An 11,872-nucleotide genomic window follows, 5' to 3' on the forward strand; every position below is an offset into this window, starting at 1 on the left:
GCTGCCCGCCCGTTCAGATCGATCTGCTCACCAGATTGGGTCTAATGAATCGACTGCCGGCAGTCGTGGGCCCGCCCCGAACCCGGACGTCGCCGACGGCCGGACCCCGGCGCCGGCGGCGGTCCGCCCCCGCCCGCCCCCGGTGACTGCTGGGGCCGACTGCGGCGGAGCTTGCGGCGCCCGGCCGCCGCCGCGTCTGGGACAGTCACATCGATCCCCAGGGCCCGCCGGCCGGCCCGGTCCGACGGCGCGAGCGGCCGCCGCGACACGCTCGAGAGGCTGCCGACGCTGCTGGAACGGACGCAGCGCTGACGTCGGCGGAACAATGTGGCGCTGGCGAGTGGCAATATGGGAACGCGTCGCGACCAATGCCGTGCTGAGATGGCGAATGTGCCAACATTCAGACGCGGCTGACTCCGGCAAAAACGGAGAAATTACTCCTGAAATGGTCTTGTTCGCGCAGCTTCTGCTGGTCGCGGCAGACACGGATGCATTGTCGACAGAAAGCCGCTGCTGCCACGCAGGTGGTGGACGTCGTAGACGCGGAGACACTGCTCGCTCTGAGAACAGCGTGCACAGAGACTACTGTGCACGTTATGCGGCTTTCCTCTTACGTCCAGCTCTGAGTGTCCGCGGCAAATGTTTGGCTTCTTTGAGTATCCAGCTCTGGCTCGTCCCGTCGCCAGAAAGCTGCGAGGCCTCGTTAGGAATATTGTTTAGGTTGTCATGCACTGTATTGAGCGCAAAACATTCTGCGAGTCGCTGTAGAGACAATTTCCTAGCGTTTGTGATGATCAGACGACGAACGGAACCAGCGACTGGACAGTAGAGATACCGGGTACGGCCTCTGATCCGACACGGGACGGCTCGGGTCGCTTCGAGCGCCCCGCACGGGAGGCGGTAGTCACCAGTGCTCCATGCAAACGCCGGACGACCGCGCGCAGTCCGCGGCGTTTTCGGTGAAAAGATCGCATTAGCCGTGACGATTCCACGCGTCGCGCACGGTGCTGCGCTGGAGAACAGGCACCAGAGGGAGCCAAGTCTGGGCGGCTGACGCAGACGTTCGTGCTTAACTTGCGGTTGGGGCGGTGTGTCGCCATGTTCGCATCCAGCTGTGAATCAGTGACGCCATTTCGATGACGGTTTTGGGTACTTGCAAATTACATTTGTTCTGAATAGGCTTCAGCATGCTTGTGTTCTAGCAGGGCCTCTTGTTTCCGGTGGAGCATGCGTCGTTGTTACGAGTCAAATGTTGAGAGATGGCGTGTGGTCCTGACTTAAAAAAACAGCGCCTGAACTAAACGATATCATCAAGCAAAGAGCGGTTACGTTATCAGTACTCGATGCGGCGATCTGTGTTAATGATCACCAGTAATAACCAGGCGTAATATCTCGATAGCCTTCAAAGGACTGTCATTGGTAGCGATTTTGCTGCTGCCGATGACGTGATGATGACGTGCGCTGACCCTCGACGCGCCCACTCGGTCAACACACTCCTGCTGACGGGGTCGCTTTATCGCGCGTCATCCGGACGTCATCACCCACCGGCTCGACGGGATCCGGTCGTGATCGTGACTTGTGTCGGCCCGTGGGCGACGTGTGTCGGCCCGCGTGTGCCGTGTGTCGGCCCGTGTGTGATGTATGTCGGTCCGCGTGTGCCGTGTGTGCCATGTATCGGCCCGCAGCAGTGGCGGTGCTGTCCTGCCGTGTCCCGCCGCTGATGAGCCCGACACGCCCACAGAACAGCCACTGGGTAGGCACGATCCTACTTGCCAGCTGTCACCTGATCGAGCGGCCCAGCAAGAAGGATGGCTTCTGCTTCAAGCTGTACCACCCGCTGGAGCAGAGTATCTGGTCCACCAAAGGCCCGGACGGCGAGAGCATCGGTAACTGTGGGCGGCGGGGGGGGGGGGGGGGGGGGCGGGCGGTGCTGTACGGCAAGCACCCCTCCATGCGTAATCCAGGATACCAGCCGATCAAAGCCGCCGACTGAGGTCATACGCATCAGGTTCGGCAGTTCAGACTCAAGTTAAGTCATTCAGCTGGTGTGTGAATAAAGGATTAAAGGCTACGTTACGATTGGATAAACCATGGCCATGGGTGTCGATTTCTGAAAATGATTGAGGGGGGTTAGATTCGGGGAAGTCGTCATAAGGGAACAGGACCAAAACTTCTCGGATTTCGTGCCTAATATTCTGGTATTAGTTTATATATGTATATATATATATATATATATATATAATGCTTCCTTATATTTTTAAAGGTAATGTGCGGAGCCACAGCAATCATGTCTGGAAGCCTCGTAGATTGCATCCGCTTTTCATAAAGGTACCTGTTTTGTGAATGTAAAGGGATGCAGTTGCAGCTCTCTCGCATGCTGACAAATTAAATTGGTGTATGATTTACCATGATGCGCTTAGGATTGCTTTGATTTATTTATCCGTTCACAAGAATCTGTCCAGTGTTCACAATGTGTGTGGCTATCATAACCCATTCATACGTAGGTTCACAATGCTCCAAAATTGTATCGATGAAACATTTGCGTTTTAGTGGATATCATTGTTAACGAATTCGTGTGAACTACCATTGATGTTCATTCCTCGTATACGTTAAGAACATGGTTTTCAACCTTTCCGCAAATACGTCTATGCAGATGTCATCCTGTTGAAAATCCACTTTCCCCGCTCTTTTCAACAAGCACGAAATGCAGGCCAGTTATACGTCTGGGGGACACAGCCCCAAGCTGTTGTTCCTCTGAGGGAAAAGCGACTCTCACCCGCTTCACTTCGAGCGTGTGAAAAACCAAACATCCGTCATATCAATGCCATGCAGAATGCACGTTGATTGTAACAGTTAGTTGTTAGTTGAGCTGGCTTTCCAGTTACCATGCGGTGATACTTAGAAAAAATCGGTGCTCAATGAGCGTACCGAGGCAGGAACGCAGCCAGAGTCTTGGTAATTGTGGGATGAGACACAGGGTCTACCAAGCCCTCCCCCTGGGGTAAGGCCCCCCACCCAAAAAGGAAGTCATCGGATATGGCCCACTGAATTTCGAGGGGAGCCTGCCCTTCTTAAAAGTCAGGCGTCACCTGTTTTTTTAATTCGATTAACTGAAGGAAACACACCGGTGTCATTCATTTGAAATCGCTCAGTGGACTCTTTCTAACCCGATAGCACTCAGGTGTAGCACGCCTAAAAATGCTAGCCTTGTCCAGCACCAAGTAGGGAAGAATTACATCTCTCGGTTTTGGCCGCGCGTGCTCGCAAGTCTTACAGTAAAAACCCCCACCCGACGTTGCAGTCTCCGTGGGCCGTGCCGTATCGGTCCCGTGTGTAACACCAGGCTGTGGCCAACGGGCGGACGAAAACAATAACGTTTCCCGAATGAGATACATTTGAACGCTTTAGAGTGTCAATTAGAACGCATGGAAGGTATTCCGTGAGTATGTTTCATCTGTGCAATTCGTAGATTTGTAGTATTATCGGATTACCATTCAAGATATCGCAAAACCGTTGCAGGAATTTGATGTAGACAAGTAAGGTATAATTCATATTTTCGTGTTGCTTTCGCTGTTTGCTGGACCCCACTGTCAAGGCTCGCTGTTGCTCCCGCTGTTGCTTACACTGTGGTCCCCCGACTGACGCAGGAGTCAAATGGACTTAAGGGCCCGACCAATGAAAATAGCGGTTCTCGGCCCTGTCATTGCTTAGAAAATGGGCTCGAAGTCTCAGATCTGACCCTGCGATATAATCTGGTAACGAATCTTTCGCGTGTCACGGTCGTTAAGACTCGAACATAGTAGCGAGTTTTGCAAAATAGGATTGGTGAGGACGGGAAGGAAAAAGACTAGTGGCATATACACATAGGTTCCCTCCCGGACTTAAACCAATGTCCTCTCAGTGACGTTATGGATTTTGTTTGGTATCAGTCGTCGAAACCAGGTCTAGGTAATGGAGGTAGAGTCGATGATATGTGGCTTTAGGGGGTCGTTGGACGTGTGCGGCTTCGGGAGCAAAGAGTGTGGGTTGATTTGTGCGACTACTGATGTTTTCCATGGAAATCTCGGCTGATTGCCGCGAGGCGGAGTGCAGGTGTATGACTCCCATTAGACGTGTTCGACGGGGTCATGGTCGGACATGGTTTGACGGGGTCATGGCGGTCATGGTCGGGCAATTATCGCTATCGCTTTAGTCGGCCGGTGAGCAAGGATAAGCGGACGGGAAACAGCTTTGCTCCAGCAGGAGGGTCAGGAAGTGGTTGGTAATAATGGAAACGCGTTCATTGCGACGGCGGCCCCGTCCCAAGCGGACGCGCCGCCTGCGGCTGCGAACAGAGCGTGAGATGGGAACAGGACGGGGACTGAAACAGCGGACACCACCGTCGGCGTGCTCTGGTGCTGCCGCCTGCGACAGCGGCGAGGCGAGCTTGTTCTGAAGCGGTCAGGGTGTGACATGTCGTCGGCCCACGACGCCACCACACATCGCGGCCGGGATGAGCCCGTGCCGCGCGGACCAGGAGGCGCGCCGCCGCCGCAGAGTAGGCTGGAGCGCGCGGCGTGGCCGAACACGCGCCGGGCGCGGTCCTTGCGGGCGCCGCGGGATCGTTACAGCGTCTGGCGTCTGTCAGTCAGCCGCGGTCAGGGTGTTTGTTTCCACCGAAGTACTCAAGCTCTTCCATTAGGGCCATTTACGTGATGACGTACTCGTGATACCCCCTTACGTTTTCGTCCCCACGTTAATTATGAATGGAGATTCCAAGGCGGTCCCTCGTCGTCCAGCCACTGCATAGTTGATGAGCTGTGGCCGATAAGCCCCGCGCCTTGGGGAAGCGTAGTTGATGAGTCGCGCCTTGATGTATTATTACATGTTACATAAGCGGATGGGTTTGCGAAATGTCAAATCTGTATACATGGTCTCTGTGGGTAAATTGGCTTGCGTGCTTCCTTTTTGTCCTATTTTTTTGGCATCTGTGCGAGAATAATTCGTTGTCGCCAATGTCATAAGGCCTGAGGGTCGCATGCCGCGCAGCTCATATCATTGTGGGCGACGCGACAATGGAGACTGGGCTTTTCTTTCAAACGTTCGGTGTAGGACGGTGCGGGAGGAATTTTTATCGTAAGTATTAAGATTACTTGTGGCATGAGTGTGGCAAGCACAGGCTTCCCACAATCCAATCGACGAGCGCCCCTCGCCACGTGACCCCACGCCGGCCCAGCCAGCGGGCCGCCGCTGCCCGTCCGCTGACGCTTCTGCCGGGGCCGGGCCAGGTGCGGTGGTGCAGCCGCTGCCGACGGCGCACCTCATCTTCCGCGCCGCCACCCAGAGCTCGGGCAAGTGCTGGATGGACGCGCTCGAGCTCAGCATGGCTTGCTCGTCGCTGCTGAAGCGGTCCATGAACGCCGACGGCGGCCGCTCCTGGGCAGAGTCGGAGCCAGAGGGCGGCGACCTGGGTAGGTCAGGCGGCCGGCGGGCAGAGGGAGCGCCAGGAGGGTCTGTGTCTGTGGCCTGGGGTGTCTGTGGTCTGGGTAGGTCACGCGGCCGGCGGGAAGAGGGGAAGCGACGGGAGGGTCGGTGTCTGTGACCTAGGGTGTCTGTGGTCTGGGTAGGTCACGCGGCCGGCGGGAAGAGAGGAAGCAACGGAGGGTCTGTGTCTGTGACTTGGGGTGTCTGTGGTCTGGGTAGGTCAAGCGGCCGGCGGGGAGAGAGGAGGCGACGGGAGGGTCTGTGTCTGTGTCTTGGGTAGGTCGGCAGCCGGCAGGCAGTGGCTGGGGATAATTGATGGGTGTGGATCTGTGGGACCGCGACTGGTTGGTTTCGCCCGTGCTTGTGCGAGACATGACTGCATTGCGGGAAGGAGGCAGTCAGCCGTGTCGCTGACAGATTATGTGTGGCGGTAGGCGACGCTGCGACAGAGATGTGACACGAGCCGCTGATTGCCGACGTACAGCACCGCGGCACCGGAAGCTGACGTCGAGTTCTCAACGGACCGAACTGTGTTGCTCGCAGATTTCGTCGCCTTGTCCGACATACGGTATTATGTCGCCGGTAGCTTCTGACATCCGACAACTGACATGACCATGGCGCCGTGTTTCTGACATGAGTGCCGTGCCGCCGTCGTCTGACGCCGTGTCTCCGGCAGACGACAGCCGGGTGGTGACGCCGGTGGAGGACGGCCACACCGCCGGCGACGACTCCTCGGACGACGGCTCGCCGCTGGACGACGAGGACGCCGCCGCCGACCAGACCGAGCCCGTCTCGGCCGTGGAGACCGTCTACGTCGAGAACGTGGAGGTGCTCGATCCGGTACGTGCCAGAGCAGGTGCTGCTGCTGCTGCTCCTCTTTCAGTGGAAGATAACACGAAGCCAGCTGGCCATGTTCAGTGGCCACGGTGCCAATATGCCTTCGCCATGAGGTGTTTCGGGCGTTCACTACTTTATTGCATCGTACTCGGCTCTCATCACCGAACGACCGACTATTTGTATCGGCCGTGTCGGCCTTGTCGGCCACCGAACGGAAGACGAAGAGGGCAATGCTCCTGATGGGATATCATCGCTGTCTCCCGTCGGTTCATCCCGGCAGCCACATATTGGACGCTCATTGGTATTGATGTGGCGGCCGGTAGCCTGAGCCGCGCTGGCGGCTGGCGGCCGTGCGAGGCGCGGCCGCGGCCAGCCTCTGCTCGCGTTCGTCGCCGAGCGGCGCTGGTGCCGTGCCGGATGGCCGCGGTGGCTGAGCCCGTCAGGGCAGCCCGTGCTGTGTTGCCAGCCGGCGGAGGGCGCTGCCGGGCCGCGCGTTCGGCCCGTGCCGCGTCTGGTGCGGGGTGAGTTCGTCAGAGCAGCCCGTGCTGCGTTGCCAGCCGGCTGGGGGCGCTGCCGTGCCGCGCGCTCGGCCCGCCCGTGCCGTGTCTGTCCGCCGGCCGGCCGGCCGGCCGGCCGACTGACCTCAGACGGCTCCCCCCAGGAGCTGCTGGGCGGTGGAGGCCAGACCGAGGAGCTGGCCGATGAGAACAAGAACCTGCTGTGGTACCTGCTGAAGCAGCTGCGGCCCGGCATGGACCTGAGCAAGGTGGTGCTGCCCACCTTCATCTTGGAGCCGCGCTCGTTTCTGGACAAGCTGAGCGACTACTACTACCACGCAGACTACCTCAGCAGGTGTGTGGTGCGCCGCCGGCTCAGCTCTGGCTGCCTCAGCCGGTGGACAGCCAGTGTGAGGACGGACGGGGATCAGTGGGACGCTTCAGGCGCGTTCGTCAGCTTTGGCCTAGTGCTCCTGCTGTCCAGGACGACTCTGAGGCTGTGCCAGGGGACAGAGAAGTACGTGCTTTTCGAAGCCTGCGTCTCTGGGTCGGGTGCTCTGCTGTGTTGCGTGTTGCTAACGCGGTCTGGTGTTAACGTGGTGTGGTATTAACGAAGTCGTAATGGCTGTTTAACATGACCCTGGTTGGAGGCCACAACCAAACTCTTTAGACGCCGATGTTCCTTTGTACACGTCCGATTTAACGGTCCGCTATGGTTTGTGTGGTTTCCGACGGTCGCCCGACCTGCCCTGACTTGAGCGGACCTTACCTGACCCGACCTGACCGCAGGGCCATCCACGTGGACGACCCATTCCTGCGAATGCGTGAGATCGTCGGCTGGTATCTCTCCGGCTTCTACAAGAAGCCCAAGGGACTGAAGAAGCCGTACAACCCAATACTGGGCGAGACGTTTCGCTGCTACTGGCAGCATCCAAACGGCTCACGCACATTCTACATCGCCGAACAGGTGGGCCGGCGACGGGACCGGCCGCAGGTGGCGTGCTGACGGCTGTCGACGTGTGCGACTGGCTGAGCTGGTGCTGTGGGGGCCGCCATGTCAATAATCATGTCGTGGCATCGTTTCATTTCGCCGCCACTCCGGCGAAATGAGACAGTGCTTCGACGGATTTGCAGTTGACCGTCGTCCTCACATTTTTGGACCGCTCTCTTCACCGCCGCGCGCTCTGAACGTTCCGGCTCGGTTTGCAGGTCTCTCACCACCCGCCGATATCAGCGTTCTACGTGTCCAACCGGAAGGACGGCTTCTGCATCAGCAGCACCATCTTGGCCAAGTCCAAGTTCTACGGTAAGAAGACCTTTCGTGTGATGATGTGTGGTGGCAAGGCTATTTCGTGCGTGTCTTCGATACGCCGTCTCGTCCGCCCTTCCGCTTACCCCGGCGAACCCGGCTGCCTCCATGGCCCGTAGTCGTGCTGTAATCCAATATCAGTCTCCCGTTCTAGTCTTCTCGCGGGGTTTGACCTTGGCTCCTCCCGCCGGTCACGTGTCCACCTTTGTGTTCGGGCCCGACCCGGGTCCGATATGGGAGAGAAGCTCGCACGTTAGACCACAAGTGACCAAGAGGTCGAGAGCATGCCTGGCCGTGGACAGCGGGTGACAGTGCCCCGGCGCCGACGCGTGCCTCCTCTTCCTCCCCCCCCCCCCCGCTCCAGTCAGCACCAGGTCTGAGGACGGGGGTAAGCTCCGGCTGCTGCCACTGCCGCGGCGGAGTCGGTCCGTGACTGTGCGCCGCCAGTGACGGCTCCGGAGGTCTGCCTCCATTGACGGAGCCGCAGGGTCAGTCTGTGACTGTGCCGCCAGTGACGGCTCCGAAGGTCTGCTCCAGTGACGGAGACGCAGGGTCAGTCCGTGACCGTGCCGCCAGTGACGGCTCCGGAGGTCTGCTTCAGTTGACGGGGCCGCGGGGTCGGTCCGTGACTGCGCCGCCGGCGGCAGCGTCCGGTCCGGCTCGCAGCGGACGGCTGGTGTCCGTGTCCGGCAGGTAACTCGACGGTCGGCCATCCTGGAGGGCACCGGCCACGCTGACGACTGCTGCCCGCGCGGCGAGGCCTACCACGTCACCATGCCGTACGCCCACTGCAAGGGCATCCTGATCGGCACCCTCTCCATGGAGCTGGGCGGCAAGGTCACCATCGAGTGCGAGAAGACCGGCTACAACACCGAGCTCGAGTTCAGCTCAAGGTGATCTGGCCCCCGAGGAGAGTGGCTAGGGAAGGGCGGTGGACAAAGGTGGCCGCGAACGGGGTGGCATGAGCGCAGGAGTGGTCCAGGCCACGCGGGAGCGTGTCATAAACATTTGAGTCGCGGACATGCGTGGCCCATCATGTGCTCTGCGTTATGTGTGGGCGTAGCATGTGATTGCTATGTTCTATGAAATGTAATCAGCTAACTTCTGTTGTTGCCCGTCTTCTGGTGCTTCCGACTGCATCAGCCAACTTCTGTTTGTTTTCCGTCTTCTGGTGCTTCGACTGCCGTCGTTTTGACAGCGCCACTAGGGAGCTGTGTCATGCGAGGTGTGATGCCAGCGATGGCAGCATGATGAATGCTTGACTTGACATAGCCTGACTTAACTTAACTTGGCTTAATATTCCCACGTTTACTTATGATTACTTTCCCATTGCTACCCTTAAATTTGTTTTAGCATCCACACAGTAAGTTCCAGACCAGGGACGGTACATTGCCAGTGTTTCTCGCGTCCACTGAAAGGGCCCCTCCCGCGTGAAGCCACACATCCGTCACGTGCGCGGTGTCGTCGGCCGAGCGCCCGGCGCTGACGTCGGCGTGTGCCGCCCCGGCAGCGATGTGGTCGGGCCCAGACGACTGTAACCGGGTGGCGGGCAAGGTGCGGCTGGGCCGCGAGACGCTGGCTACCATCGACGGCAAGTGGACGGCCAGGTGTTCTTCACCGACAAACGCACGGGCGTGAGTAACGACGCCCCAATGATGCCGGCGCCGGCGCCCGTCCACCTTTTCATATCGATTTCATCCGTCTGATGTAGTTTTACTGGTAATTTGCTATGTGGATTTCCTATCGTTGTTGTTTAAAAATCGGTTTAAAATGGTACTTACCCACTAATTTAGGCTATCGCCTACAGCGTGCGAGGAAAATACGAATAGGCTGGCAGAGAACGTTGAGACCCCATCGCAACAAACGACCGTGCACCAGCGAAACTGCAGGAACGCGCTGGGTCACGCTTGGTGTGTCTGCACTTAAGGTCATAAGGCAGGACAAGCCTCGGCAATGGCGACAAGAGATTACAAGGCTCCTTGTATGGTGGAGTGACGTGTCTATAAGAACGTGGTGCTCCCCGTCGGCAGAACGGGAGACCCTGTGGAACCCGACGCCAGACGTGTGCCGCCAGCGGCTGAAGCGCTCACAGTGCCCATGGAGGCGCAGGCGAGTGGGAGTCGGAGCGACTCTGGGCCAAGGTCTCCAAGGAGATCCTCAGAGATGATCAGGTGGGACTGTGGGCCAGGTCTCCAAGGAGATCCTCAGAATGATCAGGTGGGACTGTGGGCCGAGTCTCCCAGGAGATCCTCAAAGATGATTAGATGGGATCCGGGCCGCGTTCTCCCAGGAGATCCTCGAGATGATAGGTGGGATTCTGGGCCGCGTTCTCCCAGGAGATCCTCAGAGATGATCAGGTGGGATTCTGGGCCAAGTTCTCCCAGGATATTTTTTGGATAATCAGATGGGACTCTGAGCCAAAGTCTCTCAGAAGATCCTCATGGATGACTAGGTGCGACTCTGGGCTAAGGTTTCCCAGGAGATCATCAGGGATGATCAGGCAGGACTCCAGAGAGACCCTGAGAGATGGCCAGATGAGAGTCGTGGCCAGGGTCTCCGGGAAGACCCTCAGATAGATCAGGTGGGAATCGGGTGACTAGCGTGGAGTGTAATGGGAGGTCGTCAGGGACGTCCGTCCAACAGCCGGAGAATACCAGTACTGTCCCGGAAAATCCTCACGGACGACCCAGTAATACTGCTCACGAGCAGATCGATATGGCGTGTCGTAAAACCGCAGGCGCGCCTCTGAAGGCGCACGCGGTCACTGATGAGCAGTCGCTACTCTGTCCAAGTGATGCGTGCATGCTCCCATACTGCTGATACTGGGATCAGCACCATTACCGCAGGCTGGTCGTGAGCGTACAATACCACGTGGTCTGACCCGGCGCCTGGCTGGGCCGGCAGGAGGCGGCCACGCAGGAGAAGTTTGTGCTCGAGGAGGCGCAGAGAGCGGGCGCCAAGGAGCGCAAAGCCACCGGCAGCGAGTGGGTCACGAAAAACTTCGCCCAGGTGAGGTCAGGCCGGAGAGTCGCTGCACGGCGGAGACACTGCGCGGAGTGGTCTGTTGAGGCCGGTTCTTGCTGTGGTGGTCTCTCGACGAATCGATGCTCGGCGTTTGTTTTGTTTGAGTTTGAGTCCTGTGACGTCATGGGTACTGGTGAGGTCGCTCAGCGATCGTGTCAAAACAAGTTCTCGTCAGACCGTGGCTGGTGGCGGCGCATGGGCTGGTTCCGAGTGGGAACCTTGCAGTCCTCCGCGCCGAACAAATCACAAACGGTGGGTTGCGACTCGGTGCGGCTCGACGAGAGCCGCCAACGGTCCGACGAATCGATGGCCGCCGGTTCGGCTTAATTTGAACTCGACCAAAATACCAACGCCACTCTCACAGATGTAGAGCGGTTGTACACATGTGAAGGATTGCGACAAATGTGTTGCAGGGAGCGGGTGTACACATGATACGCGTTTGCCGACATTTGTGCTGTCATTCAGCGGAAGATCCCACGGGACTTTGCTGAAGCTCACGAGGCTTGTCAAGCTAGCCTTCGTTTGATTCAGTGGCCGTGTTGGCGTCTCTCTGGCAGTGCCGGCTCGCCCCGCCGCTAATCAGCTGCTCCGGAGACCTATGGGCTGCCCCCCCCCCCCCCCCCGTGACCGCCCGTGCCGCCGTCGTTCGCGGTCCGACCGCACGGCCTCTGTGGCAGGACTGCCTGACGGGCGAGTACCTGTACCGGTACGCCGACCTGCGCCCCTGGGACCCGCACACGGA

At 58.5% G+C, this 11,872-nt stretch overlaps 1 pseudogene; it reads left to right on the top strand.

The window, feature by feature from the left end:
- Positions 1-11,872, top strand: part of LOC119108276 (oxysterol-binding protein-related protein 8-like) — a 39,339-nt pseudogene that overhangs the window by 22,199 nt on the left and 5,268 nt on the right.

This window comes from Pollicipes pollicipes, unplaced genomic scaffold (assembly GCF_011947565.3).
Source record: "Pollicipes pollicipes isolate AB1234 unplaced genomic scaffold, Ppol_2.1 Scaffold_6686;HRSCAF=7923_pilon_pilon_pilon, whole genome shotgun sequence".
Lineage (NCBI taxonomy): Eukaryota > Metazoa > Arthropoda > Thecostraca > Pollicipedomorpha > Pollicipedidae > Pollicipes > Pollicipes pollicipes.